The 25468-nt window shown below is 37.4% G+C and overlaps 1 long non-coding RNA gene across 1 annotated transcript in view; it reads left to right on the top strand.

The window, feature by feature from the left end:
- LOC117313300 (uncharacterized) overlaps positions 1-25468 on the top strand; it is a 409632-nt gene that overhangs the window by 225982 nt on the left and 158182 nt on the right. The gene's annotated exons all lie outside the window — the stretch shown is intronic.

The raw sequence follows: 25468 nt of genomic DNA, 5'->3' as shown, positions 1-25468 counted from the left end.
CAATATTAAAACAACAAACAACCCAATCCAAAAATGGGCAGAAGACCTAAATAGACATTTCTCCAAAGAAGACACACAGATGGCCAAGAAGCACATGAAAAGCTGGTCAACATCACTAATTATTAGACAAATTCAAATCAAAACTACAATGAGGTATCACCTTACACCAGTTGCAACAGGCATCATCAGAAAATCTACAAACAACAAATGCTGGAGAGGGTGTGGATAAAAGGGAACACTCTTACACTGTTGGTGGGAATGTAAATTGATACAGCCACTATGGAGAAAAGTATGGAGGTTCCTTTAAAAACTAAAAGTAGGATTACCATATGACTCAGCAATCCCACTACTGGGCATATACCCAGAGAAAATCATAATTCAAAAAGACACATTCACCCCAGTATTCATTGCAGCAGTATTTACAATAGCCAGGTCATGGAAGCAACCTAAATGTCCATCAACAAATGAATGGATAAAGAAGTTGTGGTACCTATATACAATGGAATATTACTCAGCCATAAAAAGGAATGAAATTGCGTCATTTGTTGAGACATGGATGGATCTAGAGCCAGTCATACAGAGTGAAGTAAGTCAGAAAGAGAAAAACAAATATCGTATATTAACGCATATATGTGGAACCTAGAAAAATGGTACAGATGAACCGGTTTGCAGGGCAGAAGTTGAGATACAGATGTAGAGAACAAATGTATGGACACCAATGGGGGAAAGCAGCAGGGGGATGGGGGGGTGTGATGAATTGGGCGATTGGGTTTGACATGTATACACGGATGAAAAACAAATTTTTTTTTTCGTTACGTGGGCTTCTCACTGCTGTGGCCTCTCCCGTTGCGGAGCACAGGCTCCGTACGCACAGGCTCAGCGGCCATGGCTCACGGGCCCAGCCGCTCGGCGGCATGTGGGATCTTCCCAGACCAGGGAACGAACCCGTGTCCCCTGCATCGGCAGGTGGACTCTAAACCACTGCGCCACCAAGGAAGCCCAAAAAACAAATTTTTTTAATTAAAAAATTAACATTAAAAAGAAAATATATGGCCACTTGGGCACTACTTTTGTGGATTCTGATTCAGTAGGTTTGTACTGAGGCCTAGGCATCTGCATTTTAATTGAACTTCATAGATGCTTCTGGAGCCCAATAAGTTTTGCAGTTTTTTAGTATTTTATTAGCATGCATTTTATTTGCATGAGACCTCGTATCTTCCAGTGTTGAAAAAGTTGAGTTTAGATTGTAATGTCAAAACACAAACAGAAGTCCCTCATGTTTCAGAGCATTCGGAAGCAACTTTAAATCCAATCCAGCTCTGCTGATGCCCTGACACCCTGTGTAAATGCACCCCATTTGATGGTTCAGGAGAAAGGTACTGGATCCTGCTCTCTTGTCATCCACTTTTTGGATATAGTTACTACGGACAGGTTATTTGGAACCACAAAGTTACCATCTGCTTCCAGAGGCCTCATCATGTGCCTTGCTCAGGATTGGGACTCTCACCGTGGTCCACCATCTGGACCATGGTTCACTGTATGGAATGACCAGCTGCTCTGGTGGTCTCTGAAGTGTGTTATTTTCTCCAGATTGAAAACCACAGTGTCCCATATTCCATTCTTTTTCCAGTAGCTCTCACAAGCCTGACTTCAGTAAATAAACACTTTCATTGTCAGGCAGTGCCTTCATTTCTATATGTCTAGCAACTAGCCTCATCTAGTGAAACTTTGCAATCTACTTAGTAGTGCTCCAGTACCTTCCAAAGTTCCCTTTTGACCACAGTAAGTTATAACAGCTAAACTTTCTACATCTGACTTTGAAATAATATTCTTGATTTCTCTTTGTTGTCAAAAAGTTTTCTCCTAAACCATCCTTCACTGTCCTGAGGACATTAAGCTTCATTCTTACTCTTCTCCCTGTGGCTCCTTCATATGCCAGGAATCCTGCAAACCATTGTGCTTTCAACCCCTACTTAGTGTTCCACAGAACCAAGCTGTTGGCTAGGAAATTTATAGAGCACTTGGTTAAAAACTCTTAAATCAATCTGGCTTTTTAAAACTGGAGAGTGCTTTTGGCAGCAACATTCTTAAGCATCTTGCTTGGCTGGTATTTTTAATTAACACAGCTAAATGCCTTGTATTATTTGTCCAGGCCAGCAGGACAAAATAAACAGAGAGACAAAGGCAGAGATGTTGACAGGGCTGAGAACCAACTTTGGAGAGCTTGGTCTTAATCTTACTGCAAGGTTAAACAAAGTTTCCCTAAATCCTTCAAAGCATTTGCCCCTTTCAGAACTTGAGACTGAAGTTGCTAGCCTTTGGCAGCCAGGTTCACTAGGGTGATCCAGGCTCTGGGGATTTTGAAAGGGAAAGACTAGAATTAACTTATGCCAAACACCTCACAATCAGAAATAGCCATTCAACATTCAACACCTACTGGCTTAATAACTGTAAATAACAGTATTTAAAACTGACAGGGTATCATTAATGTATGAACTTGTTTCATGGTCCAAACAACCCTGGACGTATCATTATCCCAGCTTTTGGATAGGGAAACTGGAACTCAAAAAGCTTTAAGTGAACTTTTTAGGGGATAAAGATGTAGGTAGAGTCAAAATTTAATTTGGCTTTTCTAATTTCAAGTTACCTGTAATGACACTGTGATTACATTATATTTGATTTACTGAAGATTCTATCCAATGAGCAAATTTCCAGTGGGGAAGTGCTTGCTAACTACAGGAAAAGGGACAGCTCATCATAGCACACATGATCAATCCATCCCATACAAGAATATGCACGAGACATGTTTTCTGTCATGGCTTAATTTAAGCTTGCACTAACAGGGACTTTGGGAATTACAGCTCTTTTTGTTCCCTCTTGGTGAGAATTAGCTTGGGTTATGATCGAACTGGCTTGAGAAGGTATACTAGTGTTTTTAAAGCAACAAAAATAGAGAAAGAAAAAGAAAAAAAAAGTCAGAGCTCCAAACTGGGAATGGGGGAGCTGCTTCTTTCAGCCAGAGTTTGTTACAAATGCAATGAAGACTCAGGCTGGTTGCCTAGTTCCTTCCCAGCATGTCTCCTTCTTACAGTTAATGTTTATAAAATGTTCTACTATGAAGATATAATTAGAAAGTGAAATCTTAGCTAGAGTTCAATTAACTGGATCATTCATTTAGTGGATTATTATTTCTTTCTGAACTATTCTCCTCAAGAGAAAGAGAAAAATCTCAAGATAGCAAGCTGATAATCAAGATAGAGACAAAATAAGATGTTACCAGTGTCCAGGCTGTGTCCTAGGGTTGGCACACACATAGCCTAACTCTGCCCCTAAATTAACTGTGTGATCATGGACACATGCATTTATGCTGTGAAGTCTTCTCTTCTATTTGTGACTAGTTGAAGGAGGAAGCTGTGGGGTGAACTGGTATCCAGGTACCACAGCTTGGATACTGTCAAACTTGGTGTTTCAGTTTGCTCATCTATAAAATGAGGATATAATCACTGATTTCAAAGAATTATTTAGAAGATTAATTATAATATTTTAAAAAATTTTGTAACCTGTAAAGTACTATGCATTTAATAATAGTTGACATTATTTGAGTAATTACTATGTATCAAGCACTATTCTGAGATATCTATGTATACACATATACACATATGTTAATTTGGGGATATTAATTCATTTAATCGTCACCAAACCAACATCGTCACCAAACCAACAATAAAATGAGAATATTATTCATTTTAAATATGAGGAAACTGAAGTATAAAAAGTTTATATGCATGTAAGAGTTATTATTATTCATTTAAAAATACTTGTTAACTGCATACTTTGAGTCAAGTACTTCTCTCCTTTTATCTTTTTCTCTGTTAACTCCTCCACCCTCTCCTGTTTCTCCTCCTCTTCCTCCTTTTTGCCCTTTTCCTCTTTCTTCTTCAGACAATAAAAAAATAATGCTAGACTCAGAGGCAAAAGATCTGTGCCAAGTTCTGGTGTTATGTGGTCTTGAGCAAATCACTGCTTCTCCTTGTATCTGTTTTCTACCAATCTCATAGGCTGGTTGAAATGATGAGAAGGATAAAATGAAGAGAAGATACTTCTTAACTTAACAAGCTTAAATATAGGTAAGGAAGTGAAACTGTTACCACTGACATTGCAACTACTACTAGGTAATTTCTAAGATGCTGTCATTCCTGACATCTCACACAGCACAGAACTGATGCATAGGATGATGACTCAGGGAACCATCCAGTCTCCAAGAAAGCAGGCCAGCAGATAAGAATGCAATCTCTAGTTAACCAGAAAATGAAAACAGCTAATCATGCTTTAAACAATCTGGTTTATGAATGTTTTTAGTCTGTATTGAATAAGTGCTGATCTGCCTGGGAAACTGATAGGGTAGGAGAAAAGACGAACTACCAAATATGAAAAGGTATATAAGAGTTATGATAGCAATTTGTCACATTCTACTAACTGAATTGTTATATACTTGTATCAGGAAAAGAAATTGAGACTGTCTGCTCTGAAAGGGCAGGGAATAAGTCAATTAAACTTGCCCTGTGGAGCCCTCATCTGTTCATGTGGTTGCTGAATAAATGCTCATTGATGATGAGCATGAAGCAATTAGGAATTGGGGGAATAGAGATAAGCCTTGAATGCATTGGTCAGAAAATCTCTGGTCACAATTCTAGCCCACATAACAGATTTTTGAAAAGCCCTGGTGGTTTTCATTTAATTTAGTCACAATTAGTAAGTTTTGACCTTGTGACAGGCACTGGGCTAGGCTCTGGTGATAAAATGAATCACTGCTGCTCTCAAGAAGTTTGTATTTGTCACATTAGTTGCCCTGGTTATAATGATACATGAGGTCTTTTATAGTAAGGAGAGATAAAACCCCAACATTGATAAAGTTTGGAAATTCATTTGTTAATAGAAGTTTTCTAGAACAGAATGAGAAGAGAAACCCAAAAGACCCAAGTGAGTCCAGCAAACTCTCCAGACTGGTGCTTCAGTGAAAGGATGCACAGCAGAAGGGTTAGGTGGCTATAGTTCTCCAACCTTTTGAGCATCTGAGTCTCATCTGGTTAATTTTGGAAGGATGTGGGAAGCAGCATTATTTCTATTTAATCATGAAAATTCTCCACATATGTTTGTGTATATGAGGGAGGGAGGGGGATTAAGACCTAGTTTCCAAATTAATATTCATTAAATGCTATTATACAGAATGTTAATTAGTAAATCAACCAGAAAGAATTCAATACATGAATAATTTGGAAAAATGTTGTGCCCATGTATTACAGAGCTCCTTGGAGACTTTACTATGCCAATGCACCCTGTGAATCTCTAAGAAAGGTAAAATTCTATTAGGATGCATGGGACCAGGGCTAGCCTGGAGTTGACCCACGTTAGCATTGGAACTAATGACCAACGTCACAATTCTCACTGGAAATATAAAGACTGAAAGAATTTTGCGAACATTTTAGTGAGTTATTTGCATATGTCCTTAGCATCTGGAGGAGTACATTACAATTGTCACTGCTGCTTTAAGCCCTCCAAATTCCCAGACTTGCTTGTATCATAATTTCTCTTCTTATATCATGAATCAGACTTTGACACTTTGCACTTATAACATTCCATTTAGTTGCCATGATGTATTTGGTAGACGTCAGCAAGAGACTGTTATGGTTTCAGTGTGCATGTGTATGCACGTATGTGTGTATGTTCTCTTTTCAGAAGACGGATCACCAGCAGAGTCTCCTGCTATTGTGTGAGTGGTAAATGCCACAGTGAATAGTCATTTATTGTATCCCAAATTGTTGCTGGCGTTAATAACTCTGGAACTATGGCTGTGTTTGTTGTGTCAGCCAGACATATTCCCGCTATTAACTTTTGGATAACAGCAGCAGCTTGTCTAATGAAAAATAATGACTTTAAAACAAAGAACTCCAAATAATTTGATTCCACAGAGAAGCCAATAATAGAAAATCAGGGCATCCTCTCCAAGTTCCCACATTTCCTGCAGCACTAGTTTTGAATGACTTTATTAACTCTGTCTCTGTAGCAGTGCAGGAGACATAAAAATTAGTATGAATATTTTTTTCCTTCACTCCTCAGGTCTCTGAGGGTCTGAACAATGCATTTGAAATGGTTGATTGTAGCATTCTATTAGATAAATTAACCACATAGTGTGTGATGCTTCAACTAAAAATTGGATCACAACTTATGCAAATCTAATAGCTAAAGACGCTGTGTGTGTGTGTGTGTGTGTGTAATAGGAGGAATATTTCCATTCCTGTTAGTAAATTATGAGAAGTAGGAAACAATTGCATTCTTAGCCCAACAGGAGATTTTTTTTTTTTTTTTTTTTTTTTTTTGCATATTGCCATGCTGATTCTAAATGTGCAGTTGCAAAATGGCATCTTGGCTTAAAAGGCACACCAGTTTGATTGTGTGGATTATAAAGTCATTTATTTATGTACCCATTTGTATACAGTCTTCATTGCTACAGCATCTGGGAGTCTGACATTACTTAAAAAACACAATTAAATTTGAATACCTCATACTGGAACCTTATTATAAACTTGTTATTTCCCTTTCCTTAATTTCATCCTATTACTCCTAATTATAGTTTTCTATCATAAACAGTTCTTCAATTATTTTTCCCCCTGGGGAATTTACAACCAGAGATGAAACCTTTCTTTCTTCCTTCCATGGCTATTTTAGTCTCCTGAACAGTGGCAGTGAAGCCGATGCAGCCATATTTTCTATTCTATATATGTAGAACATTTCTGTGAGAGGGACTCCTTAAAGAACAAAGATCCTGGTCAGGTGAATGTAATTTATCTGTAAGTTAATGCAGGTTCAGAAACAAATGAGGCTGGCGGTTAACTTGGCTTTTAATTTTTGCTAGACTCCAGGTAAATTTGGACAGGTAAAAAGGTCATTTTCTCTAAGACCCTGTTTCTTTATTTGTGAAACACGCATAAAAATTTGTTCTACCTATTTCACAAGGATATTTTGAGTTAATAAACCTGAAAAAAATGCTTTTGAACCATAGAGTCTTATTCAAATGTTGGAAGAAAGTGTTACATAGGAAGTGTTTATGGAGCTCTTTCTATGTGCTGGGCACCGTGCTAAGGAATGCATGTATGTTCTTTTATTTTATCCTCCCCACAACTCCTTAAACCTCAATTACAGATGAGCTAAATGAGGCATAGAGAGGTAAAATAGTCTATCCAAAGTAAAAATGCACAAACAAATACAAGGAAGAAGCAGGGTTGGAATTTAAATACAGGTCTTTCTGACTCCATAATCTGACTCACAGTAGCAGAATTGGAAAGCAGATTGAAGGGGTCTACCATCTGTATTTATGAAACAGAGCCATATGGGTGCATGAAAGGTGATCAAGGTAGGGATATTATCTACACTTGAGTAATGAAAAATGTGGTACTGAACTGAACCTTCAAGAGTAGCCTAGGTTTGGAAATATGGAATTGGTATTGTGATGGTTAATTTTGTGTGTCAACCCGAGCAGCCATAGTGCCCAGATTAAACATTGTTTCTGAGTATGTCTGTGAAGGTGTTTCTGGCTGAGATTAGCATTTGGATTGGTAGACTCAGCAAAGTAAATTGCCCTCCCCAATAAAATAGGGCATCATTCAATTCTTTGATGGTCTGAATAGGACAAAAGGGGAGGGAAAAAAATTTGACCCTTTTTTCCTGCCTCACTGATTAGGCTGGGATATCTCATTTCATCTTCTGCCTTGCAGCTGAGATTTACATCACAGACTCCCATGGTTCTCAGGCCTTCAGAAGGGCTCAGACTGAATTACACCACTAGATATTCTGGGTGTCCAGCTTGCAGATTGCAAATCATGGGACTTCTCAGCCTCCATAATTGCATGAGCCAATTTCTCATGAGTCTCTCTCTCTCTCTCCATCTGTCTCTCTCCCTCCCTCCCTCCCTCCCCTGTCTCTCTATAGATACAGATATAAATCTATAGATCTGTAACTCTATCTAGAGATAGATACATAGATATATATAAAAGATCTATCTCCTATTGGTTCTGTTTCTCTGGAGAAACTTGACTAATACAGGTATAAAGAGAATGAGCAGATCCTCCACTGTGGGAGAGATCAGAGATCTGTAAATGATTCAATTTTGTTAAAACCCAGCCTGTGCAAAGGAATTAATTGGGAAGTAAGGCAGGCTAGCCCTTATTACAGACAGCCTTGAAGACAGGTTAGAGATTCTGGACTTTCTTTAGTAAAATAAAGCATGAATCTATTTTAGAATTAATGTTCTCAAAATTAATATAAGAAAAAGAGGAGATATAAAAGAGGAATAGAAGGAAGAGGAGGAAGAAGAAGAGGAGGAAGGAAAGGAAGACCAGAGAAGGGTGAAGGAAAGGAAGGGGAAGAGGAAGGAGAGGAGGAGGAGAATGAGAGCAATAGCAACAAAAACAAAACAAAATGTGGCACATGTGGGGTCTGTTCTGACAAAGAGAGAATGGAGTTTCTTTATCCTCCCCACTCCCACCCCCTACACACACACACACACACACACACACACACACACACACACACGTAGGTAACTTATGCTTAAACACCTAATCCTAAAGCCATGATCTAAATAACTTGCCCTGTGCTGCCAGTTGTCTTGTGCTAAGGATGGAGCCTCAGGTTAGAGGATGCTTTAGTTTGAGAGAAGTCATGAGGTAGCCACGTTCATGACATAATGGCGGCTCCTGAAATTTTGTTTAGAGGGGTTAAATGGCTCTGTATAGTGAAGTACTAGGAATTTTAAGTTCTCCTCTTATGAACAAAGAAAACAGAAGTGATGTTTCTGGGCATTCACAAAGGAAAATATTTGGAGACAGTTTTCCTGAGATAGGATAAGTCAGATCTCAGCAATAGGGTGAGAATCTGTGGCCTACAGAGATAGATGACAGGCAAACTTTAACCTCACAGAGGTCTGGTGTTCAGCATTAAGCTGTTTTCTGATTGGTTTTGTAATTCTGCTTTGTTTTCCCTCAATCTTCCATAGACAACTTGTATAACTAGTTGTCTAGTTATACAAGACAACTTGTATAGTTGCATAGACAACTTATATAACTATTGCTCAGAACATGCAGTCTGGGAGAGGAGCAATAGGCTTAAGTTTTGGAGGAAAGCAGACCAGAGAGAGTTGGAGCAGCTCTGAGTCCTGGCAGGGTAGCAGGGTCAGTCTGAGAGAGATCAAGAACTGAGCTGGAAGCAGGAACAATCCTTGGGGCAGTAAATACACTGCACCCTCCCCAACTCCAGGAATTCTCAAACATCTGGCAGGGCATTGGACATCTCACATTTTATGAGATTGGGGTCTGGAGTTCTTTCATTTAGATATTAAAGCAAGGGGGTCTCAAAACACTGGAGGATTCAGTAATGCTTGGACAATGCAAATAACACCTGTGAGGTCTACAGTCTTCCCTGTTCATTGCTGTATTATTTATTTACTCTTTTAAAAATGAGGGGTTTAAATAGCTTCCTTTTGTGTCACAGATGCCCTGACTATTGACTCTCGGCTATTGATGACAGCACTTTTCTTCAAATTATTTACAGTTTCTCACACTGTACCAAAGTGTCGGTTAGGCCCTGGGTTACTGGCTAAAGGCAGGAAGTATTCTGTTTCCACTTATTACTGGAAAATGTTTTGACCTAAATCTATTCAAAGCCTTTTATCTTTTTCTGATTTCACATGCTATTTGGGCAATTTTTATTGGAGATTTTCTCCCTGATGAGGGTAATTCTTTGGCACTAATAATTGTGCCATTTTCATCAGCAGGACGCACATTTATGGTTTGAATACATTACAGTGAAATCCTCATTGAAGTTGTTCCCTTTCTCTGGCTTGTTTTAGGCAAAAGACCCTGACCAAGAAATGTGACACAGAAGATGCTTAGGATAGATAGGAATGATCTAATTGCACACAAAATACAATATTTACATGTTGATTTACACCTTTTTCAATGTCCTAACTAGTCTTCACATCCTTGTAAAAGATTTAATTATTTGCCAAGTGCAGGATTAAATAGTCACTGAGATTCATAGCAATTAGAAATAATTTGCTTTTCAGGAGGACTCTCATCCTTGTAGTTTTCTGAAGATAAATCATTTGACCTCAGGCTCATAGAGAAGATAAGCCCAAGAGACGTATGACTTGGAAATAACATGGCCTCAGCAAATGCTGAGCCAAGAAGGCTATTTAAGTTCTTCAGTGAGAACCCCAAACCACATATATTCTATACATTTTGGGGCTTTCTCAAAGTAGTAACAAGTGGCTTACACTACCAGAGTAAGAACCTCCTAACTCGCAGGCTAGTGATGTTTCCACTACAAAATTCTGCCCCTGTAACAAGGCATCAAATGACTGCATCCAGGATGCTTGAGCAATATGTGCCTCAATTTTCATGTATTAATGTGCAAATCAATCTCTATCCCTCAAACTTTCCCGTAAGTGGATGGTTTGCCTGTCTTTTATCTTTGCCATATTAATTTACCACAGAGTCTTTTTGTGTTTTTAACTTATTTTCCTCTTCAGGATCCTTTGACATTCACCCAGTGTCTAAGAGGTAAAGTTTCTTAATCTCATTCTTCTATTCAGAGTTTTCTATAATCTAGTAAACTGGCAATTCAGCTTTACCTTCCAGTCATAAAAATGACAGCTTCCATTATGAAACAGTTAGTACTGGACATGCTACATCTGCTACCTCATTTAACCCTACAAAACAGGCAGTAGTGTTATTCTTACTCTTATAGATAACATCGCAGTCAGTGTTAGAGAAGTTAAGTAGCTGGACCAAAGTTACTCAGTAGGTAGGATTCAAACTCAGCCTGTCAGATCAGTCCAAGGGCTTCACTCCTGAGCTGTGTTCCTTCTTGTCAGCAGCCTGTCCCACCTCTTTAAATTGATCAGGATCTATACTTCCCCAACATATACTTGTCTTATTCTCATATTTAAGCATCTGCTTATCATCTACTACTCAACCAAATTGTCCCTCTTTATTTTCTATCCAACCCCTTCTTTCAAGGCCTATATTAATTTCCTATTCATTATGGTAACAAATTACCATAAATTTAATGGCTTACAACACAAATTTATTATTTTATAGTTCTGGAAGTCAGAAGTTCGAAAAATGGTTCTTATAAGGCTGAAATCATAGTGTCAGCAGGGCTGCATCCCTTCTAGAGGATCTGGGTTTGATCAGTTCCTTGCTTTTTCTAGCTTCTAGACGCTGCCTGCATTTCTTGGCTTGTGGCAACTCTGACCTCTGCTTCCATCCTCATATCTCCCCTGATCTTCACTCTCCTGCCTCCCTCTCTCTTTTATAAAGACCCTTGTTAATATATTGGGCCCACCCAAATAATCTAGGATAATCTCCCCATTTTAAGGTACTTTATCACACCTGAAACATTTATTTTGCCATGTACAATAATATATTCACAGGTTCCAGGGATTAAGACATAGACAACTTTGTGGGATCAGAAATCTGTCTACTACAAAGACAAATTCCATCTCCTCTCTCAGTGTTTCCCAAAAGGCTCCATCAACAGGCTATTCCATTCTATATCTTATTGCTTGTATCCTCTTAGTTTTGAAAAATATCTCTTCCATCTGTTGTATGATTTTGGAAGTTGGGCTCCATCCGTTAGGGGGTCAGATTGTCTCAGCTGCAACCTTAGAGATTATCCAGTCCAGGGATAACAAATAGGTTTCATCTCAAATGTCACATCCATGCAGCTGGTAGAAGCAGCTCAAGTTTCTGTGTTGGGAAGGATTTTGAGGCTCCTTCTGGTTTCAAAACAAAGAAGTCTGTGATCAATTAGAATGTTTGCCATGAAGGCAGGCAGGGAAATGGCAGCTTGGACACCACATGTTGGCCACTTTTGCTCTTCTCCTTTCTTTCTCCCATCTTCAAAATGAGGAAAGGCAATTGGAAAAGAGGCAACTAGCTTTAGCTTTTACAGAGTGTCTACTATGTGTCTGGCACTGTTCTGGTACATTACCTAACTTAGCTTTTTTGACTCTCATAATAAATAGATGTTCGAAGTGGAAACTAGGGTTCCAAAAGTTTGAGAAACATGTTCAAATATCAGGTACAAGAAATAGGGACACAAATACAGATCTATCTAATTGCAAATCCAATACTGTTCACTATAATAAACTTGGAATTTAAATTATTTACACAAGGTCAAATGAAACTATAGTTGGAATTAAAATGATAGTAACTGAATTTTCCCAAAAAATATAGGTCACAGAAACACTGGGCACGTGGCTACCATGCCAAATACTTAAAACTGGGACTTTTATAAGAAATCCAAGGTGTATAGTTACTGCACCCAACTACAGGCACATAAAGCAGAGATTTTGTTTGTTTGTTTCACTACATTAAAAAAATTATAGGACATCATTTATTTTCCCCGAGTGAAAAGATGGCTGATTTTTGGCTTTGAAATCTTCCTTTCTCTTACGTACACTAAGGCATTTGCCTTTATTTTTTTCTTTAGTGTTTTCCTGTAAATCAGACTCTCCTGTTTCCTCTTTCCCTGTCTTTATTAATCTGAATTGATCAACGTGCTCTAGAAACTGGAGCTCTGACAGAGACGTCAGGAACCAGCTCTTTCAGCTCTTTGCCCAAGGGCCCCTGTGCTAAGGAAACATTCCCCTCGAGCCAAGAAGCCTTTGCTGAAGTGCCCCTCATTGATGAAACTGCCTGCACTTAGGTCAAAATCAGTTTCCAAGCAGTGGATCCTGTCACTGTCTTACTTAAAATTTCCAGTGCTCCCTATCTCTGTCCAGGGAAGAGTCACATTATTTTTCTTGGTCACCTGGCCTTCCTTGTCTTGCATGCTATTGCACCACTAACCTCACCTCCTACCGTTGTCCCCTTTCTCCCCAATCTCCCTCACTCCCTCCAGCCCTGCTTGCCAGCTTCTTTGCTGCTATCTCTTTTTGTCCTACCCTGAATTCTATCCCCTAGGTTGGACCCCCTTCCTGCCATGTTCAACACAACTGCTTGAGTGATTTTTTTTTTTAATGCAAATCTGACCATGTCATTTTTCTGCTCAAAATCTAGTGACTTCTTTTCATCCAGATTAGCGGCTCTGAAACCTGACTGATAGCAGTCCTATAGTTGTAGCTCTAACCACCAGCTCTGACTCTGTCCCCCAGCCAAGATTCCAATAGACAACATATTTATTTTATGCATTAGATAATAAGCTTCTTATGTCTCAGCCAAACCTGGCATTGTGCTAGAGACACAGCTACTTTTTTTATGTATATAATTATGAAGTGTTTCTTACAGTACTATATATGATCCTTACAACAGCTACATGAAGTAGGTAGGTCAAATGTCATTGTTACTTTAGAGATAAGAGAAATGAGATTCACATAATCTTGCTTGCCCCATATCACACAGAAAAATTATGAGAATTCAGCATTCTCACTCCAACGGTGTACCATATGTAATATATGATAGACCATACAACATCTCAAGATACGCATCTTATGGTTATACCATATAACATCTCAGATTAATAGAATAGTCACATAGTAAATGCAATATATAGAACATTAAGTTTCTATTAATCAATGTAATAAACTATCATATAAGAAGACATAATTATATTTTTTATCAATAATTATATCCATTATAAAGAAAACATCAAATTGATCTGTTAGAAACTAAAATAAGAAAGCAGGCTTATAAGCCTTTCAAACTCCAACTATTACCTCTTTTGCATTTTGCTCCCAAGGATGATTAGAATGTCCTAATTTCTATTTTGGTAAGTAGGTTTTCAGCAGGGTTCCCCTGAGGCCTAGCAGGTTCAGACAGATAGAAGAGAAGCTGCATCTAGGAAAGTGTTAGACACCTAGGAATTAAAGTAAAGTACTACTCATTTAGAGGAAACGGAGTATCCTTAGTTCAGCTGTAGAATAAGAGGTATCTTTAATCAGACTGATACAGACATAAGCTCCTTTTAATACCAATAGGCAGAGAAATTTAATAATTAATCTCCCAACCCACCCACCACAAATACACACAAAAAAAGACTGAAGTCATTATAAAAAGACTGAAGCCACCCATACTCTCTACTCAAGCATGGATTGAATTGGAAACTGTGAGACTAAGAATGATGGTGATTATTGGTTACAGATGTGGAGGAAAATACAATCAGGGAAAATAATGTCCCAGTTAGGAGGGCTGACACTTCAGATAACAAACCAACTTTATGATGCATAATGCTGGTCACATAAAGAAAATACTTTCACAAGCCATCTGCATGTCCATATCACATCACCAAATCATGTGGAACTAATTCATCTTGTAACAAGTATTTTTAACTCCTTAACAACTTACTTAGACATAGCCTGGAATTATCATCTCTATTCTGAATTCAGCCTTAGGTTTATAAAGTTGTATTACTTTGGGGTAAACATTTTCTTTTTTCTCAATTTAAATGGATCAAGTGATATAAAGTAGCTCTTATTTTTTTAAAACGTTTTTATCCTAAATAAAATTTAAGAGAATTTGAGGTGAGAATATCCAACAAATGAGACCACCTCTTCTAGAAATATAGAACGTGATGATAGATGTAAGTGGAATAGAAATGCACAAAATACTACTACGTAGAATATAATCATTTTCATTGCTATTATTAATATTTGACTATCAAGTCTGTCATAAGCATTAAGCAATAACAAATTCTTCCCTCTTATTAGTCTCCAGAATCTACTCTTTTTTAATAAATTTATATTTTTTGCAGTACGTGGGCCTCTCACTGTTGTGGCCTCTCCCGTTGTGGAGCAGAGGCTCCGGACGCACAGGCTCAGCGGCCATGGCTTACGGGCCCAGCCACTCCGCGGCATGTGGGATCTTCCCGGACCGGGGCACGAACCCGTGTCCCCTGCATCGCCAGGTGGACTCTCAACCACTGCGCCACCAGGGAAGCCCAATAATTTTATTCATTTATTTTTGACTGCACTGAGTCTTTGTTGCTGCGTGCAGGCTTTCTCTAGTTGCAGTGAGCAGGGGCTACACTTCGTTGCAGTGCGCGGGCTTCTCATTGCGGTGGCTTCTCTTGTGGAGCATGGGCTCTAGGCATGCAGGCTTCAGTAGTTAGTACATGGGTTCAGTAGTTGTGGCTCGTGGGCTCTAGAGTGCAGGCTCAGTAGTTGTGACGCACAGGCTTAATTGCTCTGCAGCATGTGGGATCTTCCTGGACCAGGGCTTGAACCTGTGTCCCCTGCACTGGCAGGTGGTTTCTTAACCACTGCACCACCAGGGAAGTCCCCAGAATCTACTCTTATACCCCTTGAATACTAAACTCTTATTTTCAATTTATCAAGTACCCAGTAGAGTGGAAAACATAAGGCAGAAATCTACTCTTGAATTGTTCAGTTTTGTCAAGATGAATAAAATTTTTATACCATTTCAGAGTTAACGTGGGAATAAGGGGCAATTAATAATGGTGAAAACCTTGTACATAACAATGAGGAGAAGCTTGTTTTTGTCTTTGTTTCTGGGATTCCAGTGGATTTCCTTGAGGAAGTTAGGTTTTCCTTCTTATAGCAAAACTTCATTTCAGACCTTGGGGCTTTGGTGGAAGTGGTTATAAGTTTTATTAATCTGAAAAGAATAATACTGACTATATAATTCCTTTGAAAAGCTTCTTTTTCAAAGAGGTAATATGAACAAAATGGGACTTCTGTTAGGGTATTAGGACTGAGGACTACATAATGAATAGCAAAGAGCAATATGATGGAAGATTACAGTGTGTCCTGCTTCAGGAAACTAATTCTTAGTGTAAACTTCTGAGGAGATACGGTCAATAGTGGAGGGAGGAGATAATAAAAACAGTTTGATGAATGAAGTGAGTTTTCACTACTATACTATAACATTAATTTGCAGAAGACTGTCCTTTGATTCTGAGAGGCTACTTGGATTTCCACTTAGATGTCTAATAGTCATTTCAAGCTGAGCATGCCAAAATTTAACTCTTGATTTACTCTACCTTCAAAGTGGCTTCTCCCCCGAATTTCATTTGAATAAATGTCACAGTTGCTACAGCTCAGAACCCAAGAGTTGCTTTACTTTATCTATTTTTCTCATACTTGACGTCCAATTCATTAAAAAGTCTTGTAGTCTTTATCTTTAAAATATGTTCTGAATCTGACCACTACTCACCATTTCCACTGCTAACACACAAATCAAATCTACCATTTTTCTAATTTGGATTATTATGATTCCCAGATCTCTTTGCTATTCCTACACTTACCTCCTAGAGTCAATTCCCCAAACAACACTTAAGGAAATTTTTTAAACTGAATTATAGTTGATGTATAATATTATGTTAGTTTCAGGTGTACAACATAGTGATTCAACATTTAAACACATTATGAAATGATCACCATGATAAGTCTAGTAACCATCTGTCCTCATTAAAAGTTATTAGAGTATTATTGAACATATTCCTTATGTTGTATATTACATCCTTTGTGGCTTATTTATTTTATAACTGGAAGTTTGTGCCTCTTAATTCCCTTCACCTATTTTGCCCACCCCCCATCCCCACTCCATTCTAGGAACAACAAATTTGTTTTCTGTATATATGAGTCTGTTTTCATTTTGTTTTGCTTATTTGTTTTGGATTTTTTAGATTCCATATATAAGTGAGATCATAAGTATTTGTCTTTCTCTGTGTGACTTATTTCACTAAACATAATACCCTTTAGATCCATCCATGTTGTCACAAATGGCAAGAGTTCATTCTTTTTCATGGCTGAGCAATATTCCATTATACATATATACCACATCCTGTTTATCCATTCATCTATTGATGGACACTTAGATTGTTTCCATATCTTGACTATTGTAAATAATGCTGCAGTGAACAGTGATGCATGCATCTTTTGAAATTAGTGGGTTTTGTTTTCTTCGGGTGAATACCCAAAAGTGAAATTGCCAGATCATATGGGAGTTCTATTTTTAATTATTTGAGGAACCTCTATACTGTTTTCCATACTAGCTGCACCAATTTACAATCCAATCAATAGTGCACAAAGTTCCTTTTTCTCCACATCCTCACCAACACTTGATATTTCTTGTCTTTTGGATGATAGCCATTCCAACAGGTGTGAGGTCATATCTTATCATGTTTTTCATTTGCACTTCCATAATGATTAGTGATATTGAGCATCTTTTCATGTGTCTGTTGGGCATTGTGTGTCTTCTTTGGAAAAATGTCCATTCAGGTCCTTTGTGCATTTTTCAGTTGGATCTTTTTTTCTTTAATAATGAGTTGTATGGGTTCTTTATATATTTTGAATATTAACCTCTCATGACATATGTCATTTGCATACCTTCTCCCATTCAGTAAATGGCCTATTCAATTTGCTGATGGTTTCCTTTGCTGTGCCAAAGCTTTCTGGTCTGATGGAGTCCCATTTGTTTGTTTTTGCTTTTGTTTCCCTTTCCTGAGGACACAGATCCAAAACAATTAATGCTAAGACAAATGTCAAAGAACATACTGTTTATGTTTTCTTATAGAATTTTTATAGTTTCAAGTCTTACATTTAAGGTTCTAATCCATTTTGAGTTTATTTTTATACATGGTGTGAGAAAGTGGTCCTGATTCTTTTTTTTTTTTTTTTTTTGCATGTAGCTACCCAGTTTTCCTAACACCATTATAGAGACTGTCTTTTCTCCATTGTCTATTCTTGCCTACTTTGTCATAGATTAATTGACTATATAAGTATAGGTTTATTTCTGGTCTCTTAATTCTGTTCCATTGATATATGTATCTGTTTTTGTGCCAGTATTATAGTGTTTTGATTACTATGTAGTTTGAAATCAGGGAGCATGATGCCTCCAGCTTTGTTCTTTCTCAAGATTGCTTTGACTATTTGGGATCTTTTGTGGTTCTATACAAATTTTAGGATCATTTCTTCTATTTTTGTGAAAATGCCATTTGTTGTTTGATAAGGATTACATTGAACCTGTGGATTTTCTTGGGTGGTATGGACATTTTAACGACATTAGTTTTTGCAAGTGATGAGCACAGTATATCTTTCCATTTGTTTGTGTCATCTTCAATTTCTTTCATCAATATCTTATAGTTTTCAGAGTAAAGGTCTTTCATATACCTGGTTAGATTTATTTCAAAGTATTTTTTTGTTGCAATTGTAAAGAGGATTGTTTTCTTAATTTCTCTTTCTGAAAGTTGTTATTAGTATATAGAAACACAACAGATTTCTGTATTTAATTTTGTATTCTGAAACTTTACTGAATTTATTTATTAGTTATAATAGTTTTTTTGTGTGTGTTTGTGTGTGTGTGGTATGCGGGCCTCTCACTGTTGTGGCCTCTCTCGTTGTGGAGCACAGGCTCCGGATGCGCAGGCTCAGCGGCCATGGCTCACGGGACCAGCCGCTCCACGGCATGTGGGATCTTCCCGGACCGGGGCACGAACCCGTGTACCCTACATCGGCAGGCGGACTCTCAACCACTGTGCTACCAGGGAAGCCCTAATAGTTTTTTGATGGAATCCTTAGTGTTTTCTATATGTAGTATTATGTCATCTGCAAATAATGATGGTTTTACTTCTTCCTTTCCAATTTGTATTTTTAAAAATTATTATGCTTGTTTGATTGCTATGGCTAGGACTTCAAATGCTATAATGAGAAAAAGTGGCAACAGTGGGCATCCTTGTCTTCGTCCTTATCTTACGGGAAATGCATTCAGCTTTTCACCATTGAATATGATGTTGGCTGTGGGTTCAACATATGTGTTCTTTATTATGTTGAGGTATCTTTCCTCTATACTTACTTTGTTGAGGGGTTTTATCGTAAATGGGTGTTGCATTTTGGCAAAAGTCTTCTCTGCATGTAGTAAGATGATCATATGAATTTTATCCTTCATTTTGTTAATGTGGTGCATCACATTGATTGATTTGTGGATATTGAGCAAAACTTGCAACCCTGGCATAAATCCCACTTGATCATGGTGTATGATCTTTTAATGTATTGTTAAATTTTGTTTGTTAATATTCTGTTGATGATTTTTGCATCTATCGTCATCAGGGATATTAGAGTGAATTTTCTTTCTTTTGTGGCGTCTTTGTCAGGTTGTTGAATCAGGGTGATGCTGGCCTCATAGAATGAGTTTGGAAGCATTCCTTCCTCTTCAGTTTTTTGGAATAGTTTGAGAAGGATAGATGTTAACCCTTTAAATTTTGGTAGAATACACTTGTAAAGATTATGGTCCTGGACTTTTGTTTGTTGCAGTTATTTAAAATAATTATTACTGATTCAGTTTCATTACTGGTAATTGGTCTGTTCATATTTGTATTTCTTCCTGACTCAGTCTTGGGACACTATACATTTCTAGGAATTTATCCACTTCTTCTAGTTTGTCCAATTTGTTGGTGTATAGTTGTTTGTAGTAATCTCTTATGATCTTTTATTTATGTGGGGTCAGCTGTAATTTCTCCTTTTTCATTTCCGATTTTTTTTTTTTTTCGGTACGCGAGCCTCTCACTGTTGTGGCCTCTCCCGTTGCGGAGCACAGGCTCTGGACGTGCAGGCTCAGTGGCCTTGGCTCACGGGCCTAGCTGCTCCACAGCATGTGGGATCTTCCCGGACCGGGGCACGAACCCATGTCCCCTGCATCGGCAGGCGGACTCTCAACCACTGCGCCATCAGGGAAGCCCCTTCATTTCTGATTTTTTAAAAGTGTGCCCTTTCTCTTTTTCCCTTGAAGAGTCTGGTTAAAGGCCTATTATTATCTTTTCAAAGAACTAGGTCTTAGTTTCATTGATCTTTTCCACTGTGTTTTCAGTTTCTACTCATTTATTTCCACTCTGATCTTTATTATTTCCTTCTTTCTACTAATTATGCATTTTGTTTGTTCTTCTTTCTAGTTCCTATACGTGTAATGATAAATCATTTATTTGTGATTTTGTATGTTTCCTGAGGTAAGTGTGTATCTCTGTAAACTTTCCTCTAGGACTACTTTTGCTACATCACATAGATTTTGGAACATTGTGTTTCCACTTTAATTTGTTTCCAACTAACTTTTAATTTTCTTTTTGATTTCTGTATTGACCCCTGGTTGTTTAGTAGCATACTGTTTTGCCTCCATGTGTTTGTGTTTCTCATGTGTTTTTTTTTTTTTTCTTATAGTTCATTTCTAGTGTCATAGCCTTGTGGTCAGAAAAGTTCCTTAATATAATTTCAGTCTTCTTAAATTTACTGACACTTGTGGCCTAACATGTGATCTAGCCTGGAGAAAGTTTCATGTGCATTTGAAAAGAATGTGTATCCTTCTGCTTTAGGGTATAATGTTCTATACATATCTATTAAGTTCATTTTGTCTAATGTGTCATTTAAGGCCACTATTTCCTTATTATTTCCTTTCTGGATGATCTGTCCAATGATGTAAGTGGGATGTTAAAATCTCACTATTGTATTACTGTGAATTTCTCCCTTTATGTCTGTTAATGTTTGCTTTATGTATTTAGGTGCTACTGTGTTGGGTGCATATATAAGTATTATAAATTCTTGTTGGATTGATTACTCTATCATTATATAATGCCCTTCTTTGTTTCTTGTAACAGTCTAGTTTTATTTTATTTATTTATTTATTTATATTGTCTAATGGTGGTTTTGTTTTTGTTTTTTTAACATCTTTATTGGAGTATAATTGCTTTACAATGGTGTGTTAGTTTCTGCTTTATAACAAAGTGAATCAGTTATACATATACATATGTCCTCACATATCTTCCCTCTTGCATCTCCCCCCTCCCACCCTCCCTATCCCACCCCTTTAAGTGGTCACAAAGCACTGAGCTGATCTCCCTGTGCTATGCGGCTGCTTCCCACTAGCTATCTATTTTACGTTTGGTAGTGTATATATGTCCATGCCACTCTCTTACTTTGTCGCAGCTTACCTTTCCCCCTCCCCATATCCTCAGGTCCATTCTCTAGTAGGTCTGCATCTTTATTCCCATCTTGCCCCTAGTTTCTTCATGACCTTTTTTTTTTTTTTTTTTAGATTCCATATATATGTGTTAGCATATGGTATTTGTTTTCCTATTTCTGACTTACTTCACTCTGAATGAGTCTCTAGGTCCATCCACATCACTACAAATAACTCAGTTTCATTCCTTTTTATGGCTGAGTAATATTCCATTGTATATGTGTGCCACATCTTCTTTATCCATTCATCTGTTGATGGACACTTAGGTTGCTTCCATGTCCTGGCTATTGTAAACTGAGCTGCAATGAACATTTTGGTACATGACTCTTTTTGAATTATGGTGTTCTCAGGGTATATGCCCACTAATGGGATTGCTGGGTCGTATGATAGTTCTTTTCTTAGTTTTTTAAGAAAACTCCATACTGTTCTCCATAGTGGCTGTATCAATTTACATTCCCTCCAACAGTGCAAGAGGGTTCCCTTTTCTCCACACCATCTCCAGCATTTATTGTTTGTAGATATTTTGATGATGGGCATTCTGACTGGTGTGAGATGATACCTCATTGAAGTTTTGATTTGCATTTCTCTAATGATTAGATGTGTTGTGCATCCTTATATGTGTTTGTTGGCAATCTGTATATCATCTTTGGAGAAATGTCTATTTAGGTCTTCTGCCCATTTTTGGACTGGGTGGTTTGTTTTTTTGATATTGAGCTGCATGAGCTGCTTGTAAATTTTGGAGATTAATCCTTTGTCAGTTGCTTCATTTGCAAATATTTTCTCCCATTCTGAGGGTTCTCTTTTCGTGTTGTTTATGGTTTGCTTTGCTGTGCAAAAGCTTTGAAGTTTCATTAGGTCCCATTTGTTTCCTTTTGTTTTTATTTCCATTTCTCTAGGAGGTGGGTGAAAAAGGATCTTGCTGTGATTTATGTCATAGAGTGTTCTGCCTATGTTTTCCTCTAAGAGTTTGATAGTTCCTGGCCTTACATTTAGGTCTTTAATCTATTTTGAGTTTATTTTTATATATGGTGTTAGGAATTGTTCTTATTTCATTCTTTTACATGTAGCTGTCCATTTTTCCCAGCACCACTTATTGAAGAGGCTGTCTTTTCTCCATTGTATAATCTTGCCTCCTTAATCAAAGATAAGGTGACCATATGTGCATGGGTTTATCTCTGGGCTTTCTATCCTGTTCCATTATCTATATTTCTGTTTTTGTACCAGTACCATACTGTATTAATTACTGTAGCTTTGTAGTATAGTCTGAAGTCAGGGAACCTGATTCCTCCAGCTCCATTTTTTATCAAGATTGCTCTGGCTATTCGGGTCTTTTGTGTTTCCATACACATTGTGAAATTTTTTCTTATAATTTTGTGCAAAATACCAGTGGTATTTTGATAGGGTAATTTGATAGGGATTGAATTGAATCTGTAGATTGCTTTGGGTAGTAGAGTCCTTTTCTCAATGTTGATTCTTCCAATCCAAGAACATGGTATATCTCTCCATCTATTTGTATCATCTTTAATTTCTTTCATCAGTGTCTTATAATTTTCTGCATACAGGTCTTTTGTCTCCTTAGGTAGGTTTATTCCTAGATATTTTATTCTTGTTGTTGCAATGGTAAATGGGAGTGTTTTCTTGATTTCACTTTCAGATTTTTCATCATTAGTGTATAGGAATGCAAGAGATTTGTGTGCATTAATTTTGTATCCAGGTACTGTACCAAATTCTTTGATTAGCTCTAGTAGTTCTTTGGTAGCATCTTTAGGATTCTCTATGTATAGTATCATGTCATCTGCAAACAGTGACAGCTTTACTTCTTCTTTTCCAATTTGGAATCCTTTTATTTCTTTGTCTTCTCTGATTGCTGTGGCTAAAACTTCCAAAACTGTGTTGAATAATAAAGGTGAGAGTGGGCAACCTTGTCTTTTTCCTGATCTTAGTGAAAATGGTTTCAGTTTTTCACCACTGAGCACGGTGTTGGCTGTGGGTTTGTTATATATGGCCTGTATTATGTTGAGGAAAGTTCCCTCTATGCCTACTTTCTGCAGGGTTTTTATCATAAATGGGTGTTGAGTTTTGTCAAAAGCTTTCTCTGCATCTATTGAGATGATCATATGGTTGTTCTCCTTCAATTTGTTAATATGCTGTATCACGTTGATTGATTTGCAGATATTGAAGAATCCTTGCATTCCTGGGATAAGCCCCACTTGATCATGGTGTATGATCCTTTTAATGGGCTGTTGGCTTCTGTTTGCTAATATTTTGTTGAGAATTTTTGCATCTATGTTCATCAGTGATATTGGCCTATAATTTTCTTTCTTTGTGACATCTTTGTCTGGTTTTGGTATCAGGGTCATGGTGGCCTCGTAGAATGAGTTTGGGAGTGTTCCTCCCTCTGCTATATCTTGGAAGAGTTTGAGAAGGATGGGTGTTAGCTCTTCTCTAAATGTTTGATAGAATTCGCCTGTGAAGCCATCTGATCCTGGGCTTTTTGTTTGTTGGAAGATTTTTAATCACAGTTTCAATTTCAGTGCTTGTGATTGGTGTGTTCATATTTTCTGCTTCTTCCTCGTTCAGTCTCGGAAGGTTGTGCTTTTCCAAGAATTTGTCCATTTCTTCCAGGTTGTCCATTTTATTGGCATATACTTGCTTGTAGTAATCTCTCATGATCCTTTGTATTTCTGCAGTGTCAGTTGTTACTTCTCCTTTTGCATTTCTAATTCTATTGATTTGAGTCCTCTCCCTTTTTTTCTTGATAATTCTGGCTAGTGGTTTATCAATTTTGTTTATCTTCTCAAAGAACCAGTTTTTACTTTTACTGATCTTTGCTATCGTTTCCTTCATTTCCTTTTCATTTATTTCTGATCTGATCTTTATGATTTCTTTCCTTCTGCTAACTTTGGGGGTTTTTTGTTCTTCTTCCTCTAATTACTTTAGGTGTAAGGTTAGGTTGTTTATTTGAGATGTTTCTTATTTCTTAAGGTAGGATTGTATTGCTACAAACTTCCCTCTTAGAACTGCTTTTGCCTGATCACATAGGTTTTGGGTCGTCGTGTTTTCATTGTCATTTGTTTCCAGGTATTTTTTGATTTCCTCTTTGATATCTTCAGTGATCTCTTGGTTATTAAGTAGTGTGTTATTTAGCCTCCATGTGTTTGTATTTCTTACAGATTTTTGTCTGTAACTGATATCTAGTCTCGTAGCATTGTGGTCGGAAAAGATACTTGATACAATTTCGATTTTCTTAAATTTACCAAGGCTTGATTTGTGACCCAAGATATTATCTATCCTGGAGAATGTTCCATGAGCACTTGAGAAGAAAATGTATTCTGTTGTTTTTGGATGGAATGTCCTATAAATAGCAATTAAGTCCATCTTGTTTAATGTATCATTTGAAGCTTGTGTTTCCTTATTTATTTTCACTTTGGATGATCTGTCCATTGGTGAAAGTGGGGTGTTAAAGTCCCCTACTATGAATGTGTTATTGTCGATTTCCCCTTTTATGGTTGTTAGTATTTGCCTTATGTATTGAGGTGCTCCTATGCTGGGTGCATAAATATTTACCATTGTTATATCTTCTTCTTGGATTGATCCCTTGATCATTATGTAGTGTCCTTCTTTGCCTCTTGTAATAGCCTTTATTTTAAAGATGATTTTGTCTGATACGAGAATTGCTGCTCCAGCTTTCTTTTGATTTCCATTTGCATGGAATATCTTTTTCCATCTCCTCACTTTCAGTCTGTATGTGTCCCTAGGTCTGAAGTGGGTCTCTTGTAGACAGCATATATACAGGTCTTGTTTTTGTATCCATTCAGCCAATGTATGTCTTCTGGTTGGAGCATTTAATCCATCTACATTTAAGGTAATTATTGATATGTATGTTCCTATTACCATTTTCTAAATTGTTTTGTGTTTATTCTTGTAGGTCTTTTCCATCTACATTTAAGGTAATTATTGATATGTATGTTCCTATTACCATTTTCTAAATTGTTTTGTGTTTATTCTTGTAGGTCTTTTCCTTCTCTTCTGTTTCCTGCCTAGGGAAGTTTCTGTAGTATTTGTTGTAAAGCTGGTTTGGTGGTGCTGAATTCTCTTAGCTTTTGCTTGTCTGTAAAGGTTTTAATTTCTCCGTCAAATCTGAATGAGATCCTTGCTGGGTAGAGTAATCTTGATTGTAGGTTTTCCCCCTTCATCACTTTAAATATGTTCTGCCACTCCCTTCTGGCTTGCAGAGTTTCTGCTGAACGATCAGCTGTTAACCTTATGGGGATTCCCTTATGTGTTATTTGTTGTTTTTCCCTTGCTACTTCTTATATTTGTTCTTTGTATTTAATTTTTGATAGTTTGATTAATATGTTTCTTGGCATGTTTCTCCTTGGATTTATCCTGTATGGGAGTCTCTGTGCTTCCTGGACTTGATCAACTATTTCCTTTCCCATATTAGA

The sequence above is a fragment of the Tursiops truncatus genome, chromosome 8 (genome assembly GCF_011762595.2).
Source record: "Tursiops truncatus isolate mTurTru1 chromosome 8, mTurTru1.mat.Y, whole genome shotgun sequence".
Classification (NCBI taxonomy): domain Eukaryota; kingdom Metazoa; phylum Chordata; class Mammalia; order Artiodactyla; family Delphinidae; genus Tursiops; species Tursiops truncatus.
Note: the sequence above shows the minus strand (reverse complement) of the source record. Positions and strands in the feature narration are given on the sequence as shown.